This window comes from Cryptomeria japonica, chromosome 10 (assembly GCF_030272615.1).
Source record: "Cryptomeria japonica chromosome 10, Sugi_1.0, whole genome shotgun sequence".
In the NCBI taxonomy this organism is placed as follows: Eukaryota; Viridiplantae; Streptophyta; class Pinopsida; order Cupressales; family Cupressaceae; genus Cryptomeria; species Cryptomeria japonica.
This window is the reverse complement of record NC_081414.1, coordinates 763974814-763998451: the sequence shown is the minus strand read 5'-3', so window position 1 is coordinate 763998451 and position 23638 is coordinate 763974814.

Here is a 23638-nt window from a genome sequence, read left to right as displayed (position 1 = left end):
GACTAGCAATTTGGATTGATTATGCTAACTAATAATGAAATAGAAACATCACAATAGGTACAAAAATGAAAGGGAATCTATGTAATGCTTGCCACGAAACCCTAGAGAAACTAACTCATAATCTAGGAAAATAGCGATAATTTTTTTCTCTTTTAGGATAACCATAACACATTAAGCTACACTAATTTCATAATTATATAATGAATCTCATAGTTAATTACATACACAAATTAAACATATCATTTAAAGTGCATAGGTGGAAATATCCATATGAACAAATAAAACTCTTAATTTTGTTACATTCTATAAACCTTTCAATTTCCCTAGGGTAACATAATGTCATTACTTAAACCATAACACCCAAAAAGATAGTGTCATGTATCTGTGAAGTGTGTACTTGTTATACCTGCAACTGCAACACAAAACACTCAATAAATCATTACAAGCAATGGTTAGAAAATTAATCAACGAAAGATAAAACCATAGCTAATCGATCTATTGCCTCCTAGTAAATGCGACTATGAATTTTGCTCTCAGATTTGGTTATGCAAATTCTAGTGACTTGACTACACTTAAATAGAGGATTTAAATGATGAAGATGCATGATCTAGATGAGATAATGGTTTAAGCTATTTGATTCTATGATATTGCTATGAAATAAGCTAAGATTTAAGCTAAAATTGAACATGATAACATTGCTAAAATGATAAAATAGAAGCTAGATGCTTATAGTAACAATGCATAAGATGAAAAATGAGATGGATTCGAGATCAATCAATTGGGGGCCCTTTGAACTCCAAAATGGGGTCTATTTATAGGATTTCCAAGGCTAGGGGTGAGGTGGCAGGAATCAACGGTCAAGATTAATTCTGAAGATATCAATGGTGAAATTGGAGGAGGTTGGCAAAGAGGTTGGATTAAAGGGGACAATTGGAGGTTGGTAGGAAAAGGGGTTAGATGAAAGGGGACAATGTCATCTCCATGGTGACAAGTGTCAAGAAGCTTGTAGAAGAGGTTGGATGAAAGGGGATAATGTCATCTCCATGGTGACAAGTGTCAAGAAGCTTCTAGAAGAGGCTAGATGAAAGTGAACACTTAGTGACAAGTGTCACAAAGATTCTAGAAGAGGTTAGATGAAAGGGAAAACTTAGTGACAAGTGTCACAAAGATTTTAGAAGAGGTTAGATGAAAGGGAACACTTAGTGACAAGTGTCACAAAGCTTTTCTTATGAGAGGGTAAAGTGTTCAAGGAAAGGGGACATGTGGTTAGGTGGTTAAAAGTTAGGAGAATTGAATTTAAAAATTCAAATAATAGGAAAAGGCTAATTAATTTCAACCACTCATGATTCATTTGTTATAATTAATTAGAGGATTAGAAGAAATGATTTTGATGGAGAAGAATTAATTAATTTGAATTAATTAATCAAATAGGACTATTGAAAATGAACCTATTAAATAAATCCTTAGATTTATTAATAAGTAGATGAAAGGGGAGGATTTTAATCAAATTGTTGATGAATTCAATTCAATTGGGGAGGGAGATTAATTAAATAATTTCTTATTCAATTAATTATCATCAGACCATTTTTAGGTGTATACATGTTGCCCCTCTTTGAAGCGAGGTGTGATGACGCGTTGATTCAAAGAATAATCTCATTTTGATGATGATATTGGTTTGATAGGATGCCCCAACTCTTGATTGCTAAATTCTGATACGATGATGCCCCCTCGGGAGATCAATTGAGATAATTGATCTTTGGAGTGTTTTGCGACTTTGAGAAATTGATATCCCGATTAGAAATGATTTGATTTCTGCAACTGTGTTTGATGAAAATGCGAGTTCTTCGATTAGCTTGATTGATTAGATTGATAAGATCAAGATTCAGTCTGGTTTCAGGAATGACACCTCCCGTATAAGACAAAGATGATCAAAAGCATCTGGTTTCAGGAAGGATACATCCTGTATAAGACATAGATTAGAGCGTTTGGTTTCAGGAAAGATACATCCTATATAAGACATGAATCAGATTGTTTGGTTTTAGGAAAGATACATCCCGTATAAGACATGATAGAATCGATTAGGTTTGATTGATTGATTTGATTTGATAAAGTTGATTAGATAAAGAACTAACAATTCGTTGATATCAAGTTGCAGAAAGATTCAGATATGCTGATGTTGATTCTATTGAGAGAGATAGCATAATATTTTCGCTGGGTCGACAATATCTGAAGATATATGAGTTATTCGTCTGATTGTGTATACACTTGTGATGATACCTTGATGATTCCTACGATAGATTTAACCTTGGATAAAAGGAGCCTGTGGGATCCCATGCAAGAATGAAATGCAAGCTAAAATGCAAAGCTACAACCAGACCAGTCACTAGATTATTTTGCATTTTTGTCATCATTGAGCTTTTTGAAATGTGGGAAGTGAGTGCAAACATTGATGGTATAATTAAACCATGATGACTTGAGCACTATTTTCCTTGATTTTGATATAGCAAGTTAACACAAGCATCAAGGTATAATTGAACCGAGATGACTTGAGTGTTGTTTGCGTAAAACAGGCAGTATTAACCATTGGTATATGCAAATTGGAAATATCTTCGATGATACTCCGATGATCATGTCCCGAGACAAATTTGCACATATTAATGATTAATTTTCAGACAACAGACAAGAAAAATATTGTGTTTCTTCCTTGTTCCTCTAGTGAAAGACATCTCGGAGTCACTTAGAAATCATGATAGCGAAAATCAATTATAGAAAAGTTGAACAATCATGTTAAAATCATTATCCAAAAGATATCATCCATTGAAAAGTGTGTGAATGTGCTTATACTGACTTTGTGATAGTTTGATGGTTGATAATTTGATCTCGTGTTCAATGTTGGATATGTCTCAGTTTTCACTTGATAATAGTTATCTAACTGTTGTTCTACCTATTTGATTAAGCTCAAAATTGATCAAAATTTTTGCCCCTAGCTAAGTGCAGGACTTTGCCCCAAGCCTAGAAACAAAGTCGTTATGATATATCCAATGATCCAAACCATAACAAGAAGCCACCTGGGATGTCTGTGTATGTACAAAGGCTTTATGATGGTCAGCACTGATGGAAAATGAATGGATGCAAGCGGAAAAATGCATGAACTAATCGATGGATGAGCTAGCGAACATATAGCGTCTATTTGCTAGGTTTTCACCGTCTTTTTTTATTGCACTTTTTTTTATTTTTATTTATTTTTCACTGTTTTTTTGATTTTTTTGATTTTTCACTATTTTTGATTTTTCTGTTTTTTCAGACATAATTTTTTTTCTAGATGCATGCTATTGATTGGTTCCTCGAGCTGATCTCCATCATGTGTTGATAGCTGATATGCTCCTAATCCAAATACTGCTATGACCGCAAATGGACCTAACCAGTTTGGTTCAAACTTTCCTTTCTTTTCTCGATCTACCTGGTTGCGTGGATTTTCCTGTAACACTAGTTCTCCAACTTAAAAGATTCATGGTTTGACCCTGTGATTATAGCTCTGACACATTCTTTGCTAATATACCTTTAAATGATCAAAGGCATTTTGTCTTCATTCATGGATCAGTTCCATAGTCGACCAATAATAGCCCAAGCATATGAGTTTTTTCGAAAGGGTAAGACCACTTGAATGAGTGCCACAAATGCCATTATGGACTTCATGTAAGGCCTTCTCAGATTCTTCTTGTTTAAGACATCTTAAAAGAGTATCGTCTAGACCTCGTTTAAATAGGGTATCCGCGATGAGAGTAAAATGGGAGGATTGGCGAATAAAGTTTCTCTTTTGATTTTTTGATAAGTCAGGAGGTAAGGTGTTATCTTTCAGGTATGTGTAAGTTTGGACATAGTGGGAGGAATCATGCCCAATAAGTTGACAAATGGTTTTGGAATCAGGACAATTATGAGCAGGGTAAAATAATTCTTCCACCAGGAATTCATAACACTGTTGATTTTCTTGTGTTTGAAGGAGAGAAGCAAGTGTAGCCATGGCATCTGCTGCTTTGTTGTCATTTCTTGGAATCTATTGAAATGTTATTTCTATAAAATACTTTTTGAAATCATCAACCATCTTTTTATAAGGCATCAATTTTTCATCTCTTGTTTGGTAGTCATCATTAATTTGATTGATAATGAGCTGAGAGTCTCCAAAGACTTGTAGTTGTGTAATGTTCCATTCTATAGCCATTTTGATACCTGTAACCAAAACTTCATATTCTTCTGTATTGTTGGTGCATGGAAAGCTTAATTTATATGCTTTTGGGATTGTATGACCTTGTGGTGTGATGAATAAAATACCTGCTCCTGATCTGTGTTGTGTTCCATTATTGATGTTTGCTCCTAGACTGATATTCGGGTGATGTATTGTAAGATATGGATCAAACCCTAGAATGTCTGTATATGACCAGCTAAAGTTGATTTTCCATATTTTGAAGGGTTCCAAATATTTTTTCTTTCCTAATTTTGATAGAGAGATTTCTTGATGTAGATCGGTTGTGTCAATGATAACTGCATCTGTTGATTCCATCAAAATGGACGACTTCTCTTGATAAAATTCAGGTAAGGTGTCAAATCTCCCATCTTCCAGCGCCTCGAGGAGATTTTCACCATTAGATGCGTCCTTTATTTTTATTTTTTCTCGGTCCAATGTTGCCAATAAATGGTTTTCAACATTAGACTTGATATTGTTTTCTTTATTTTCAGTTTTGCGACTAGGAGATTTAACACCCACTTGACATGAAGATACGTTAGCGGAATCCCTGGTGAAAGTTGTTGCGGGTTTTATTTCATTAAGATATAAGGATATGGCCTGGTCATTAGGAAAGGTATCAATGACAATATGTCCTTCATTTTCCCAGTCCATAGGTTTAGGAGGGATCAAGTATAAAGGATTCTCATGTTGGATTATGTCAAAGATATTATGGGTCATGATAGAGATGTCAAAGCTTTCAATATGTATTTCCATATCTATAATGATACTCTCATCAGAATGACCTCACATAAGAAAATCCCGATTGTCCTCGGTTAAGTCCATGTCAACCGTATGTGATTCTGATTCAAGTAGGCTAGTTCCTAATATTTGTCCTGCATACATGTGAACTACATCGAATTCTATATGGGTAAGTGCGCAAAGATGGTGGTCAAAAAGGGGGGTATAAGTGGACACTTTTTTTCTGAAATCAGGTGAACCTGAACTTGGAGGCAAAATTTGAAATTGGATAAGATTAAGGGGGTCAAATCCTTCATGCACGAAAAACTGACCATGATTTTTTCTGAAAAACATAACATAGTGTCTGACGTGCGCATCAAAAAAGTCATAGTTAGATTTAGTATTTTGACAAATCCTTTGGAAGAAAGATAGTTAAGACTGAGCAATAGAAGATGTGTATTTGTTTGTAATTTTTTGTTGAGTATATTTTTTTTAATGATTTTTCCAATCGATCACATCCTGAAAATTAGGTACCTATTCAAACGCGAAGCATAAGTTGCACTAAACAAATTGAAAATACAATTTTTTTTTTAAAAATTGTAAAGAATCAAGTGCACTACAATAATATATAAAGTTTTTAAAATTTGGATAAGTATATCAAAAGTTATTCAAAAAATGGTGCACCTATGTCTGTGAGAACTATGGAGACAATGATAAAAGAAATTCAATAATAATATGTTATTGTTGTTCAAATTTTTAAAAAAGTATATGGTTAGAAAGCTCAGATAATGGGTGAAAATATGGTGGAAATTTTAGAAATACCCACTTGATGAAGTGTAAACCTGATGATGACATAGTCGATAAACCAAGTTGCTAAAATAAAACATGTCAAAAATGAGAGAAATGGAGGGAAATCAAACTTCCAAACCGTAGCTTTATCATCCAGGCCTATTTCCAAGCCTAAACAATCAAAAGCGCATATGGGGTACTACAAGTTTAAAAAGCGCATACGGGGTACTTATGGTGTAAGCAGGGTGTACGCACTTGTTTTCCTATAAATAACAAGCACACACTCTTTTTACTATAAACAGTGCATACGCGCTATTGTATAATATGATATTCTATATAAGGATCCTAATGGTGAGGATGACTCTCAAAATGAGGAGTACACCGATGAAGAAGGGGAGTGAATGACTAATAGTGAAAACACTAAGGTCATACCTAGAAGAATAAGAGGTAGACCACTGGGCTCCAAGAACAAGGGTTCTTCCTATAGAAGGAAAACTGAAGAAAAGAAAGATCTCCCCAGGAGTTTTAACAACTTCAAGGCTGCTAAAGAATACAAACTCTCATTTAGTTATGATGAAGTGCATCTCTTGGAATATTAGAGGTCTGGAGTCACCAAGTAGGAAGCAAATAGTTAGGAAGTTTGTTAACCAGCACAAGGACGCTGATGTTGTCATGTTACAAGAATTAAAAGCGGTTAAATTTACCTTGGAGGTCAATCTAGAATTCGTCTGGAAAGATTCTATCAAGATTTGTTCACACCATGATAAAGGAAGAGGGGGAGTTGGGCTTCTCATCAACTCCAAATGGAAAGATCACATTGTTAACCAAGGGTGCTCACCGTGTAACAGAGTAGTGTGGGCCTCACTGGACATTAATAATACTATCATTGGTGTATGCTCAATATATGCAGCTAATGACTATAGGGAAAGGACCGAATTATGGGACTGGATTGCTTCCCTCCCTGATATTCCATGGTTTATTGGGGGAGAATTCAACATGATTGAAAGCCATGAGGATAAATGTGGTGGTGTAGCTATGGAGTAGAAGGGAGTGGAGAAACTGCATTGGGAAAGAATGAAGAATTGCAGGAAGCTCTTTGACCCACTGCTTGGTAATAAGAAGGATGCTAAAGGAATTTGGTTCACATGGTGCAATTACCAGAGAGGAAAGCGGAGAATATATTGTAGACTGGATATGTTCTATGTGGATAGAGAACATTTATCCTTCATACCAGATAATTAGGGTAGTGCTGTGACAGTATGGCCGACTTCACTCTTGGACCATCACCCTGTGATTTCCATTATTAGGTTCAGAGTTACTCCAGCTAAGCAAGGGAAAGAAGGAGATACATTCATCCTCAACACCCATCTCCTTAAGGATCTGGATGTGCTGGTCACCATAAAAATTATTAGATTATTCAATAAAGGAAATAAGGAATTGCATTCTCATGTATGCAGATGGAACCAAAATGTTAAAAGCTGGCAGACCGTATTGTAGACTATTGGACAAAAAAAAGCCAAAGACTATAGATCGCAAGAGAAATCACTCTCTGATGAATTGTGCCGATGTGAGGTGGATGTCCATAATAGCCCGAGCAAGGTAGAATTGGCAGACAAAGTTGCTCAGGCGAGGGATTCTTTGAGGAAGCATCAACAGGTTAAAATCAAAGGTGCAATGATTAGGGCCCAAAGTTAATGGATGCAATTTGGTGACAAAGGATCAATTTTTTTTTCAATATGCTAAAGCAGAAGCAATCTAGAGAAAAGATTGATAGGATTTGGGTAGACAACAAAGAGTTAGTGGATTTAGAAGAAATTAAAAAGGCATTTTGCCTGTTCTACAAATACCTCTTTTCCTCGGAAGACTCCCCTAAGTCACAAGAAGCCAAAAAGAAATGTAGAACAATTATTCCCAGTAGGATTACTATGGAGAATGCTCAAGCATTGAAGGAAACCATCTCAGTGGGTGAACTTAAAAATTCCATTAGAAACCTGAACAATGACAAGGCTTCGAGCTCGGACGAACTGCCTATTGAGTTTTATAAAGCTAATGAGGAGTGGATCTACCAAGACCTCTAGGAACTATATGCAGAGGCTTATGCGAGTGGGTCTCTAGGTGAATTGATTAATAAAGGGACCATTAAGCTACTACCCAAAGATGAGGATGTCACTCATAAAAAAACTGGAGACCCATTACTCTCCTCAATGTGTCCTATAAAATTTTGGCTAAGGCTCTTGCACTCAAGTTATAGAATTTGCTACCCAAATTCATCTGTCCTACTCAAATAGGGTTCATGAAGGGAAGATTCATACTAGAAAATCTAATTACCAGCTGGGAGGTGATGGACTAGGCAAATGTATCAGGATAGAATGTGGCCACGTTTCTTTTAGATTTTGAGAAGGCTTATGACAGGGTTGAGTGGGAGTTTATTTTAATGATGCTAGAAGCCTTTGGATTTCCTGTGGAATTGTGTAAGTGGGTAAAGATTCTCCTTAAAGATGCGTCTGCACAGGTAGAGATCAATGGGTCTCTCACTCAGGTTATTAATCTCGAAAGGTCTATTAGACAGGGTTGCCCTCTTGCCCCTGTGCTATTTGTTATAGCTTCTGATGCACTATACTATATTTTAAGAGACTATACCATATCTCCTAAAATAGGAGGTGTTAAGCTTCTTGATGGGTCTGAATTGATTAATACCCATTTTGATGATGACACTGCACTCTTTGTAGAACTCACCAAACAAAACATGGAAGCCCTGGAGTGCAAAATTAAGTTCTTTGGTGAGATTTCAGGGGCAAAAATCTCTCAGGCTAAATCTAGCCTACTTGGGTGGAAAGAGGAGCCTCCTGATTGGCTATACCATTCTGGGTACCAATGGGGGGCCTAATAAGATTGTAAGATACATAGGGATTCATTTCACAATCTCCCCCTCTCTCAAGGAGATGTGGATTTGGGTCAAAGGCAAAATTGAAAAGAAGCTCAATAAATGGAATAACAAGTATCTTTCGCTTGCTAGTAGAGTGCAATTTAGTCAAAAAATTCTATCCTCATACAACATCTATTATTCCTCTGTTTGGATGTTCTCCAACTATCAAATCCTAGAATTACAAAAAGCTATTAGAAACTTCCCGTGTTAGAATAGGAAAGGAACTAAAAAGATGCACTTTGCTAAATGGGGATGGTGCCACATAGAGAAAAGTCTAGGAGGACTCGGGTTAAAGGACTTGAGAATACAAGGGGTTGCTCTTGCTGCAAAATGGTTCTTTCAGGCATTTGAGGGCAGTGAACCATTGAAAATTTTGGTAAAGAACAACATCATGAGAGCTATCCCAAAGAAGGCTAAGTCCTAGAAATCTCTACCCTTTTGTGACCTAGTGGCTGGGGGATTTGTAGTCTCAGTGCAAGGTTTGAGTGTCTTTAAGTCTATTTGGAAATTCTGGGAAAGTATTAGACCTTTCATCACCAATAGTAGGGGCAACAACAATGACCATGTCCATGGGGAAAGGTCTATCTGGTGGAACCTTCTCCACTCATCTAAACCTCTTGCGCTCACTCAAGGGCGCTCCGCCAAATCCTGGGCCAATAAAGGCATCCGTTGTTTTAAAGATATTATTGAGAACGATAGGCTTATTAGCTGGGATATCCTTAGAGATAGATATAATCTGCAGGAGTCCCAAAAGAGAACATACAAGATGATGAAACATACCTCTATCGAACAACATCTACCCAAGAACTGCAAGATAAATAATGAAAGATACTCTGATCTTATGTGGAATAATAATATTTTTGTGACGAATATCAAATCTATTACTATTTATAATACCCTAACTTATGATGAATCTATTATAATATATGCTAATACTCTGTGGTATGCAGACCTCTCTGTGAAACAATGGCAGAAGATATTCTCGCGACTTTGGAGCAACCCCATTGCACCCAAGAAAAAATGTTTTAAATGATTGATATTTATTAATAGGCCGCCTTTCAGAAAAGATCATAGTAGTAGTGATATATGCAATGTGTGTAGAATTCCTGAGTCTGTTAGGCACATTTTCTTTGAGTGTAATATTGCTAGAGAAATTTGGTTGTTGTTTGATATCTCTATTCCTAATCAGATTCCTATTCTAGATGTTCTCATTGGGTATATTAAGGGTTTGAAAAAGGCTACTAACCTATTCTTTCATATTTTATCCACTGAAATCTTATGGTATATATGGAAAATTAGAAATGAAGATAAGTGCCAAGGTAAAGCTAGGGCCCTTACTGAGTCATTTGGTGGACTCACTGTTCATTACATTTTTGTGCAGGTGGCTGTCACGATGAACATTGAGAAGAAACAGTTCATTAGATTTCTGTGAGACGGACAAGGCAAGATGTTCTTGCATGAGTTGGAAAATGGCTACAAGTGGAGGCAGGCTGCAGGAGAACACCAATCTGTTGATCGAGCGATGGAGAGCCTTGGGCTGGAGATTGGAAAAATAAGAGATGTAGTAAAGGAACACACACAGATGCTCAGTCTACTACTTGAGGGTAAGCAGGCCGTGTGGATGGAAGGCCCTCTTGGATGGACGACCTGGATAGAGGCCTTTCAGGACCAAGGGCAAACATGATCTGCCTCTTTCATGTGATCTGGCTTCTCGAGTTCATTTCAGATACTTGCAAAATCTTGTATAGTCTTGTATAGTTTTGATTATAGACATCTTTAAGTGGTTTGGATCAGCGATCCATATGTAGTCAGTAAATTACTAGTTAAGACAATTTTTTTTGTAACGGTTATCTCCTTGTATGCAATATAAAAAAAATACATTCCTTTATTTTGTTCATCATTCCTTTCAACTTCTCAAGCACTTTTAAACTCAATAAAGTAATTAAGATCATGTACGATAAAAATCTTAATCAAATCTAAAACTAATTATTATTATCTAGTAAAACTCTATGCATTTATTTCACTAGCATAAACACTCCCTTCTAAAATATAGAAATTACAGAACATGCAGAAAATTTTGCAGAGATATATATTTTTTCCTGTTTCCCAAGTTGGCCCTTGGTTTTGTAGGAATTTTTAAAACTTTTGATCATAAATTGGCAGATAAAAATTCAAATCCATTGAAGAACAAATGGTCCGAAAGGCAATGGCTTGGATTCTCCTACATACCCACACGATCTCTGGTACGAATAGATCTTCAAAATGATGTTCTTCATGAAAGATACAAAAAATGGTGGTAAGATTTTATCGAACATGAAGTGACTTTAGGAAGAAGTGCGTAACAATGTGAGTGGTAGAAGAACAATTCGTCCCCAACAACTTTGCAGCATGCAACATGACGTCGTGGCTTCTTTGCCACCATTTTCCATCATGCAGAAACATCATTCATCACTAACTCCCATATGCGAATCTCCCAATGCGATGATCCCTCCATTACTTGTACAGGAGCGGCTACTGCCAACAAAAATGGCCACTTCCATGCAGAAACAGTATGCACTACAGACCCATCTTCTTTCTCCAGAGTTTCCACTCCTTTTGGCAATGGCACAATTCTTTTCAGCAAGCAAAACTTCAAGAGTTCTTCACTCCTTTCTTGGAGAAGAAATGGCCTGATGAATTCCCAACTGTGGAATAGTTTATTCCATTCTCTGCAAACTCTACCAAAACGGATGAGAGAGTGAATTGGAAGAAGAGGCAATATACTCATCTCAAGTACGTGCTGTGGTATTAATTCCCATGACATCAATTCATCTTCCTCGCCAACCTCTCGCTTGTATTCCTGCTCGATTTCCATCTTCACAATTTAGTTCAGATTTGAGAACCAGAGAAGATGATCGCCACGCTCTCACAATGATGTAGTGTGGAGTAGCTTGTTTTGTAAAATGAAAAAAATGATTATGATTTTCCAGCGAGTTTGTGTTTGTTTTTGTATGGGCTAATGTATATGACCGACTTACACTCGACTTTATATTACATGGGTCCTGTTAATCTCTTTCTATTTTTAAGTCTCAATCCATGATTGACCCGGCCTCATTTTATGTTGGTCTTGTCAAACCCTAACATCAAGTTGGAAACTTAAATTTTGGCTCATGTGATTTAAGAGGTGAGAGATGAGGATTACCAAATTGGTTCTCATACAACTTATACGGAAATGTTCATTCCTGCATTTATTTTGGACATTTTAATGAGCTTTATTATGCTGAAGGTTTATTAGACTCACATAGTGTGTAAGAACATTTATCATATAATTTGATATGTTTGTGACATTTAAATGCATAAAAAAGAATTTTTTCTCTCAACGATAACTGTTTCTGAGTTTAACTGATCTCAATCAATTCTATTTATCTCCATTATGCAATCAGTTAACTTTGTAATTATCTCAATCTAATATTATAATAATAATATAATAATAATACAATAATGATATGATAATATAATAATAATGCACTCTTAATAAATTTTTTGTTTGGTCAAGAGTTTAATAGAGATATTAAATATAATAATATAATAATTTAATATTAACTACAATATCATAATATAGTAACAATTTAATATATATGCCATTATTTTATTAATTTTTAAAACCTATTACAACTATAATCACTAGGGGCACCACTAGGAAATAGCTGGTGGAGAAAACCTTCGGTCTTGCCCCATTAAGAATCTGCTGTTAAATATATCATTTATAAATTTGGAAATACTCTTCCTCTATCAATATTATTACATTATAATACATATAAATCTCTACAAAGTATTGATATATTTTTCGCCAATCCGCCCAATTTGGTGCTAGTCCCATATAGAAATATCCTCCATCACTAACATCGAATTGTTCCTTCCTGAAGCCATTCCAACAAAATCTGAGCATATAATAATAATTTAATATTGATTAGAATATAATATTATAATAGTTTGTAAAGTGCAACAATGAACAAACTTGATATCTTTTTGCATACTTTACCTATATTCCTCTAAATATAGGTATGCTAGTTTAGTTTTAGTGGTATACTATTGGTTTTAGTTAATCCTTTATCAAGTTGTAGAATGTGTGCTAAACAATTAATGGTTTTAATTTGTCTTTTCTCAAGTTTAAAAATGTGTGCTAAACAATTAAAATTACAATTGTATTAATTGCATTAAGGTCGCGATCATAAAGATTACCTTGTCATTTAGTTTCAATTTTAATCATTTTTTACTAATTAAGTTTTTGAGATCCAACATATTATTTTTTTTTTTGGCATATATGTCATTTGGGTTTCCTTTAAATAATTAATATTTTATGTATAAAAAGGGTCTTATGTCATTTTATAGATGTAACAAGAAACAATCAGGTCACTTAATGATAAGTAGAAAGATCACATAAACAAAAGCATTCATGACCACATTAGCACTGTATTTAACATTACACATTAATGCATTGATTGTTTGATGTCATATGGATTCACCCTAATCAATAGAAAGCCATCAAAAGTACTTATATAATAACTAAATTTTTTAGATGACACATGTAAGGTGAGGCAAGTTTTTTCAAGGTTAATGGACAAGGATTGAGGCCACATAGTTGGATTAAGGCTACATACATGCAAAATGCTATAATTGTAGTCATGAACTAGATGTGCACCATAATTTGATACCCATTGGATTCAATATAGTCGATTAAGGATGCATTTTTATAGATTAAATATGTTCATGCAAATGTTATTTATTTATTCATTGGAACTAGTTTTCACATCAGTTACATTCACATATCCAAGGCATAATCTCATATTTGATGCAAATATCCCAATGGTCAATTATAATCTCTCTCTCTCTCTCTCACACACACACACACACACACACACACACACACACACACACACACACACACACACACACACACACACACACACACACACACACACACACACACACACACACACACACACATTTACAGACATGCACATGCACACACACATACATATACACACACATATTTATAAAAAATACTTGATATACATATGTACATAATGATATATAGGAAATACTTGATTAATGAATTAGTAGTCTAGACTTAAGTTTGAATCTTACTTTTTGATGTTGGTTATTATGCCATCAAATGATTTATCCTAGCTCATTAATATTAGAAGCAACATTATTTCTATTTACACAAATTGGCTATACGCTTGTAACTTACATGTTTATCCTTTGCGGCTAACATTTATTTATTTATTTTTCAATGATAATTATTCTTTATATAATGTTAATTCATATTATATTGAGTATTTATACATAGTAAATATTTATTTTACACTCTTGCATCTAGGATGTTTTGGGATTTAATTTATTTTGCATATTTTTTATTTAACCCATTCAGTTTGATGATTCTTACACATACATATAGATTCATGTTTTCACACTCTTACTCATATATGTTGTGTATTTTCTATAAAATATGTATAGTTTATACATGTCTTTACTTAAGAAGCAACAAGCACAAAGGACTAGAATTATTATATATATTTCATGCACACCTTTGACACATGCGACATTGAACAATAAAAATAAATTACTCTTTATTTTATAAAATAATATATATTCATTACAAGTATACAATTAGGGACTTTACCTTCCCATATTTTCATTTTATCTCTACTCTCTAGTCCCCTCTCACTTGCAAACTATTTTATTTTATCCTTGTGTGGCCTGGTTCTTCACGACTATCTGTTGGCCTCACTTGTAGCTTCAAAATATCCCTTGGATGACCTTCTCTATTCTTCCATGGAAAACTAAGATTTTATAGCCACCACACTCTTCTCTTATATGTGACTAAATAATTTTCATGCTTCTCTCATGATGTAATTCCTCCTTTTCAATTGATCTATTTGCACCTTCCTCAATCATGAAACCTCTTCCTTATATCTTCAATTCCAAAACCTAGATACATCTTATTGTGGATTACTTTGACTAAATCAGGTTCATATTCCCACATGCTTTACATTAGATTCCTTTATACTATTTCTTCTTGTTCAACTCTTGCAATCTCTTAGGTGTTTTATTTGTTGTTTACCTTTTCTAATTTTTAACAAAAATTGTCTACTATTCTTTGATCTAGAATATTTTGTTTTTATTTTTAGCTTGTATATATCCGTTTTTGATCTAGTCTTCTTTCTAGCCACTCCTCTTTTAGGGAAAATCCAGTTTTTTTGACCCTTCTATATTTTTTTCTTTTTTGGTGCTTCCACACATATAATATGTAAACCTCAAAGATCAAACCAACCTACCATCTTTGAGCACTAACACATCTATCATTAATATTTTATAGGCCTCCTTTTAAACCCAGCCTCCCATTATACCCCACTCATATTATTTTCACACATCACATACTTCAAATTGTGTTACATTGAGGTTGAACGATAGCATAAAATTGAATTGAGAGAGCCTCCTTCACATCACCTTTTTTTCCCATTTGTTCATAAGTTTGGCTTTCCTTGGACATGAAAATGCACATTTTGAAAGGGGGGGGGGAATAAAAAGTATTTTAGGTCACTAAAATGATCCATAATACTAGAAAATATGTTATTGGCTTAAAAAAATACTTACACACTATAGTACCATCCCTTATATAGACAATATCATTCAAGTAATATACAATAGTGATGTAATGGTAGGAAAATTAGGGTTTCATAAGTTATGCTTTGTAAATTAGGAAATGACCTAAATTTCACATGAATCACATTAAAAGGAGGATAAAACCAATAGATCCATCATTAATTTTAATAAGAGGCTTGAATGCTGATAGAAGTCTTATTACATTTTTGTTTGAGTTAAAAATATAATTGAAAGGATGTAAATAGAATGCTAAATCTAAGGTAATAAAGTACATGCATGGACTATCAATTTGGATTGATTATGCTAACTAATAATGAAATAGAAACATCACAATAGGTACAAAAATGAAAAGGGGATCTATGTAATGCTTTCCACTAAAACCTAGAGAAACTATCTCATAATCAAGGAAAATAGAGAAATTTTTTTTCTCTTTTAGGATAACCATAACACATTAAGCTACACCGATTCCATAATTATATAATGAATCAAATAGTTCATTATATACACAAATTAAACATATCATTTAAAGTGCACAAGTGGAAATATCCATATGAACAAATAAAACTCTTAATTTTGTTACCTTCTTCAAACCTTTCAATTTCCCTAGGGTAACATAATGTCATTACTTAAACCATAAAACCCAACAAGATAGTATACAAAATCCATGAATAATCAATGTTCATATTCAATATACAACCATATTCTTCTATCAATATTACTTAAGTCATTATCAATATACATATTACACTATGTACAAGTACTTTTGATGCAGATATACACCATCTATTGCAAATAGATTATCGTGAAATACACCTACTAAATAGTTCAAGATCTAGAGAAATAGAAATATCTAACACACTCATGAACATCCAACTCTAAGAAAAAATCCCAATGGAAGAAAAGGCATCAACCACCCGACCATGTGGAACCAAAGGAACCAACCCCTATGCCTGGAGAATGATATAAGATCCCACACACACTAAGCTTAGACTGACAACTATCCCCCAAAGACACAAATAAATATCATAAACAAGGAATTTTTACCCGAAACATATACTCAACAATAAAATAAAGATTAACAAGATAACCCAAATAACATATACACAAGATTATCAATCATTAGAAAAAGACTCATATCCAAGACAAATACTAATCACACAAGACATAGGCTCAAATAACAACAAATACAAGTGCCAAATACTTCCATGAAACAAAGGATAAGACAAAGGACACAAGTAGGGGAAAGTGTCATCATATATTATCACAACAGAAATGGGATTTCCTAGGAACTCACCCTAGCACCCGTGATACCCATGTAGAACCATCTCAAACTTTGAGAGAGAATCAAGGGAGTTTAGTTTGCCTCTACACGGATTTCCCAATCTCATCCCGAGCTTGTACTAGCACTCTAGGCCATGAGTGGGGTACTAAAACATTTCATTATCTTATTAATGTAAATACCTTCTACCCAACCCATCAAAATTAATTATTTAAGATTATTAATTGTTTATAAAACAACTTCCAATGAGATCTCCTAGCAGTCTAGATCTCCAAGAATCCTTACAAGGAACCTCTTGGTAGTCTATCTCTCATGACCTTGGTACTCACTTGGAAGCCACTTCCCCTAACATGCTCCTAAGGTCTAGGGATAAAACATAAATCATGAACCATCAATAAATATCATAATCATCTGTAATGCATATTCCAATGGTTCCCATATTACAAACTGAACCATTACAATAAGCTGATTTTCCATGCATAATAAAATTCCAAGAGAGAATATCATATGCAATATCAAATATATCACAAATTCCATCCAAAATACATATTAATCAATTTTGGAAAATCATCACAATAATCTCAAGTCAAAAAACAAGTCTTTGGTCTGACTCAAACTAGCAAAAATTAGAAAAATAATGCAGAAATATAAAAATGCACGTATAACATAGAAAAGCACATATAACACCAAAATACGTATAACATGAGTTAGCACATACAAGTTCTGCATTTATAGCATGAAATGATTCATTTATAACAAGAAATAATGCATTTATGACACAAAACAATGCATATAACATGAAATAAAGCATTTATTACACAATATAGCACTTTTATTAAATAGTCTAGCACCTTTGTAAAAGAAAATAACACATATATAAAATAAAATGGCACATGCAATAATTTCATTAGTGCATACACAAAAGTAGAGATTTATGACACAAAAAATATCCAATACAAAATTCGGCACTCAGAAAATCAAATCAAATATTCAGAGTTAACCCAAATGATACAAAAGAATATATAACCTCCATAAAAAATAAATAATCCATCTCAAATCATTTTGGATGAGTTTAATATATTTCATGGGAGAACTCACAACAAAATCCAAAACAACCAAACTCATAATAAAATAGTAAACAATTTTTGTATAAAGAAGATACATATCCAATAATGGAAATGCACAAACAAACCTCTTGCATAACCATGAGAAAACCAACACCCAAGATTAAATCACAGGTAACAAATCTTCCAAAACACAAAAGTTCACACATAGAAATAAATCTTAGCAATACTTAAAAAATTTCTACGTACATATTAATTAAAATTTTGATCATATTATTTTCCCAATTTCTTCCCAAATTCCAAAAAATAATTCCCAAACATAGAGAATACAATCTTTTCCTTTCTTGAAAATAAAAGAAATAAATCAAAATTAGATTCAAAGGCAAGAAAACCTCCAACCTGAAAATTAGAAGATAGGTCTAAATCTAAGAAAAGAATCAAAGTGCAATCACAATCAAAGGAATCACCAATGAAATCCTCAATGAACAAAGAAATCTCCCAATACAAAATCCACAACAACCAATTGCACAGAAAATGTCTTCGAAAACCAAAAGCAATTCTCCTCCCAAAATTCACCAAAAATTCTCCAAAGCAACAACAATGCAAAAAATTCCCCCAAAACTTTCACACAACGAATAATAATGCAAAACTCTCTTAAAAATTCTCAAAAATCCCTAAGCAAAAATAAAAATAATAATAATAGCAATCACAAAAATCTTACATGCATAAAACCTAGTTAGAAATTTCAATGCAAAACATAAGTCTCACTTCAGTTCCACCTTGAAAGCAAGAGAAAATAATTAAAATAACAATTACTAAATCCAACTCTCATTTAGCCAATAAAATAAAGCGAAAATAAATAAATAAAGAATATTAAATTAAAACTAAAACCTCCATAATACAATAATTCATAAAATAAAAAATTAATAGATGATAAACCATTTAAAAATAATAAATCAATCAAAAGAATAAATAAAGAAATAATTAATTCCCACTAAAAAGATAATCAAATAAATCATAAAATCACAAATAATATTAATTCTAACAAAAATAATTAATAAATCACCAATTACAAATACTCTAAAAATAAATATCTCTTTCTTTACAACCAAGAAATAATAAATAATTAATTATCAATTATAAAATCTCCAATTAAAAATAATCAATTATAATCCCAACTAAATATAAAAGCTTTAATAAAATAATTCATTCAATAATATTAAACTCACAATAAATATTATTTATTATTTACACATTAAAAATCATGACATTTGTAATTAATTAATTACCACAATAAAAATCAACCCACATATTAAATAAACATCACATGACAACTTAACCAAAATACTAGAATTTACAAGGTATCAACTAGGTTTAGAATGTGACAGGACATTATATCATTCTCTATTCTCCACTTTCCATTGGGATTAGAGACACACTCAGACCTGTGAAGCCAGGTGGTGTCGATGTCTAGTACCTGCAATCTTGCATAACACCAAATGTCTGCAACATATATACATCGTCGCTTCCACACATACAACTACATCATAATGAAGACACACAATCACTAACATCAAGATCATCATCATATCTAATATAATCATGAAATAAAGATACATAATAAATAAACATAAACCACTCAACAAGTATTATTAACCAATTGTAAATCTCAACATAGGCTATAATGTATCATCATCCATATAAAACATATTGTATCATCTATCAACATGTAATAACTGTCATCTACTAGTATCATCAAAACATAAACAAAACCATATCTTCTACCAAGAGTATCATTAAAGTATCTCAACAAGTCCATGAATATCTAACAATGCATTAAAATAAAAGTATGTCAAGGAGGGACACTACAATCTGACTATGTATCCATAATAGAAATCTAGAGCTGAACTAAGAGGATCAGGGTGCCTAGTGCCTTGGTCTTTTGAGCTATTGTTTGGATGTCTGAATCCTAATGTATTATGAAAGACACCTATCAAATTTGGACCTATTTTGGGAGAACCATAGCACTCCAAAGAACACTAGTCCTAGATGATGGCGCCCAAAGAACCTTGGTCCAGACAATTTCTAATGACATTTGGCTAGATGCTCTTTTTCTGGATCTTGGTGTTGTTCTAGTCTTCTTGGCTCCATTCTGTACTTGTAAATGCACACATGAGGAAAGAAAGGGGGTTGTGGATAGGGGTTTGCCTTAGGTCAAACCCCAATTTTGGAATTATCCCTAATTGAAACAAAAATTGAGCTTGAATTGAATTAGAAAAATTGGATTTTGAGGGAAAAAAATTGAAATGCTTGAATGTAGATGATTATACCTTCAATAGGTGATGCATTGCATTTAGGATAAGTCCTCCATGTTCTGAAGTAATAACATGATAAATAACATAAAATCCATCATGAAATAATAATTGAAACATAATGTGAAGATGCCTTGATGTAATTTGCCTACTCCTTGAATTAGAGTTGCTCTTGAGGAAGAAGAATTTATCTTTAATTGATGATAATGATAGCGTAAGATGTAATTTTGAAAATAAATTGAGAGGAATGCATTATATAAGGATTTCATAATTAAAATCATTGTTAGGCTAACTTCGATTTGATATTTTTTTTCATGGTGAAGAATTTGAATTAGATAGGATAACCAAATTATCCTCCCAAAATTTGGGAAAAAAGTGCACAACTAGGGTGAATCCCAATGACTTGGTCCTATCAGTTTTTTTTTGAATTTCTAGGGATGTGAGATAATGGGAATCTAATGCTGAATTAAACTCAGTGGCTCAAACCATGATGCACTATAGGTATGCAAAATATGTTTTGAGAGTTGAATTTGAGATAGGATTAAGGATAAATTAAGATAAAATTATAAAGGGCACACCTAGAATTAAGGGCCCAAATGAGAGAGTGATGATGTCACAAAGTAGAACAAGACCCAGAATATTAATTTAAATAAATAAGGCTCCCATAATGCATAGATGAAAGGGAAATACTCCCATAATGCATAGATAAAAGGGAAATACTAAAATAGGTGCTATCATAGTGTAAAATTGGACATACTAATAAAGGTATATAATTTACGATGCTACATTTAGTCCCCACTTTAGTGGAGTATGATCTTACGGTCATACTCTTGATAAATTAGAAATAAAGAGATAGATCATCTGAGAGAAAGACAAACTAGGGATAGGATAATGTTAAGGGGTGATCGAGACCCCAAGCATAGGATCCTTTCAATACATGCAAGTAACCTTCAAGTATAATCAAGAGAAAACAATGTTATTACTAAAACACAAAGTTCCAAGTCAACTAGTTGAAGAGACCACAATAATCAAATATATCAACTGCTAATATCATTCTCAGTATGTTTTTACAAGAGCATAAGTGGGATTATATAAAGAAAAGGACGTACACCAACTGAAAGCATAATAAATCATGATCCAACAATATCAAAGTGTGTTATGCTATGGGTTCATGGGAGAGAAAGAAGGAACATGGATTACACAAGCTATCAAGATGTGTTATGCTAGGTGATCCATGTAGGAAGGAAGATTCATAATAGTCTAGCAAGTTGTGTTATGCTAGTTCCATTCATCTTGCTGAAATGATGTCTATTTTTAGGAGTTAAGCATATCATATAAGACTTGTTAAGAATCTTGTATAAGAGTTTGTTTTCTCTAGTTTTGAGAATGCAACAACCTATAGAAGACATGAAATGAAAATGCAAAGGTGTGTCTGATATCGGGAACATCTTGTGTAAGAGTTTGTTTGCTTTGGTTTCAAGAATGTGTAACCCCGTGTAAGACAAATATATGCTTGGTTTTGAGGACATATCGTGCAAGAGTTTTTTTTCTTTGGTTTCAATAATATGCACCTCATATAAGACATATATCAATGTTGTGTCTGATTTTAGGCATGAAGCATCTCGTGTGAGAGTTTGTTTGCTGTGGTTTCAAGAATGAACACCCCTGTTTAAGACATTGCGAAAATATAATACAATATAGTACAAAGAGGGTGATATGTATTCCCCTTCTTAAGATGTCAACATAGCCCTATGTTGATGTCTTAAGGAAGATAGAAACAAGGATACATACCTTTAACACCAAGGAGATATCCTTTTAGGCAACAATGTTCATAAATCCAACCCAAAGAGGCAATACTCTTACAAGAAAGGATAAGAAAATAGAGATATCTACAACAAGTGTAAATAGGATCCTTGGAGGAGAAGAGATCTTTGCTCCAAATACATCTACCTCCAAGAGGAATATTTGAACAAACATAACATCTTCTATGAAAATAAGGGAAGGGGAGAAGAATACCTTCCTTCCTTCTATTTCTATGTGAAAGGGATTCTTGATGAGGGTTGACACAATTTTGATCCAATGTGATGGTAAGTTTATAATAGATACAAATTGCCAAGTGTAAAAGAGGTTGTAGCTAAGGATACATGCCTCTTCCATGAGAGAGAATCCTTGAGAAAACAACTTCACACAAGGAATGATATCAAATCATAATAAAATACCACTCAATAGAGGAAAAGTGGATCCTTAGAGGGGATATGAGAGATCAATGCCCCCATGTGTAAGGACAATGAGAAGAATTACACAACCTATAAGGAGAGATTAGACATAAGAAAATGCATAATGTAATCACATGAAGGAATATTCGATGCAAGAAAATATATTAAGATATGGAAAAATGCATCTCCAAAGAAGATGCAATCTTCAAAGAGAGAGAATTTGAAGAAGGATCACAAAACCCCCTAAGGAGAGATTAATCATAAGAGAAATACCATACCATGCAAGAAAGGACATAAAAGTATAAAAATTGCAACCCCATAAGGGAATAGTGAAACCTTAGATAGAGAGAAGGAATAAGATAATATTCTTGCCCCCCAAGGATAGAGGCAAGAATGAATGATGTTGCTTCCCCAAGATGTTTGTAATTGAAAAAGAATCACCTCTTATGACAAAGATCCCCCAATAAAGTTAACTACTAGTATCATATGGTGAGGAGAAACATGGAGGGTGAATGGAGTGATGAATAATGATGAACAATAAATACCCAACAGGTACTGAGAGGGGGGGGGGGGGTGAATCAGTACACACAAAAAATTCTTCAAAAACTTAAACTGCAAAGACTACACTAACTGGAAAACAATATCATCGATCTAAATCAAGGCACTACCGGTAAAACATAGTATGACTGTGAAAGACATAAACCAGTAACACTTAGATCTTCACAAAACCTAATATCTCATTTCCACTTCACCCATATGCATAAACAGGTAATACATCAGAAATATAATGACCACTGGATTAGCTTGCATTACCGTTGAACAAAAAACACTAAAACATCACATGAAAAAGCATCACACATAATACAATGATTTTTTACGTGGAAACCCAACTGGGAAAAACCACGGTGGGATGAATACCCACAGGTTGTTCTTGAACTCTTCTGAAGTCTGCTCTGTTAGGAGCCTAGTCCGATTAAAGACTTTACAACGAGTTCTACTAGGAACCGATCCTGCTAGGGATCACTCGGTTAAGGGATGGCTAAATACCCGGTTAGAGGTTAAAACCCTATTAAAGGTGACCTTGTCAGAGGATTTAAATAACTCAATGATTTTGAGTCACCCTGTTAAAGGATTTATAAAAAGCTTGTTAAAGCTACCTGGTAAAGGGATTTTCCATCTACTGAAATGGTTAGAAGTCAATAGGTAATACATTGATCTAATAACAACACTTAATGCCAAGCCAGATCCACTTTAGTTCCTTTACATATGCAATCACACTTTGTAGATCTCTACTCACTACACCGGTCTGGCAAGAATCACTTCACACACATTCATTTGCCAACAACTTCAAATGAGAATTATCATCAACCTTATAGACAACAATTAGGTCGGTGGCAAAAACCTAAAACCCTAAGCGTCTAGGTTAACAATACAGTTGGTCCAA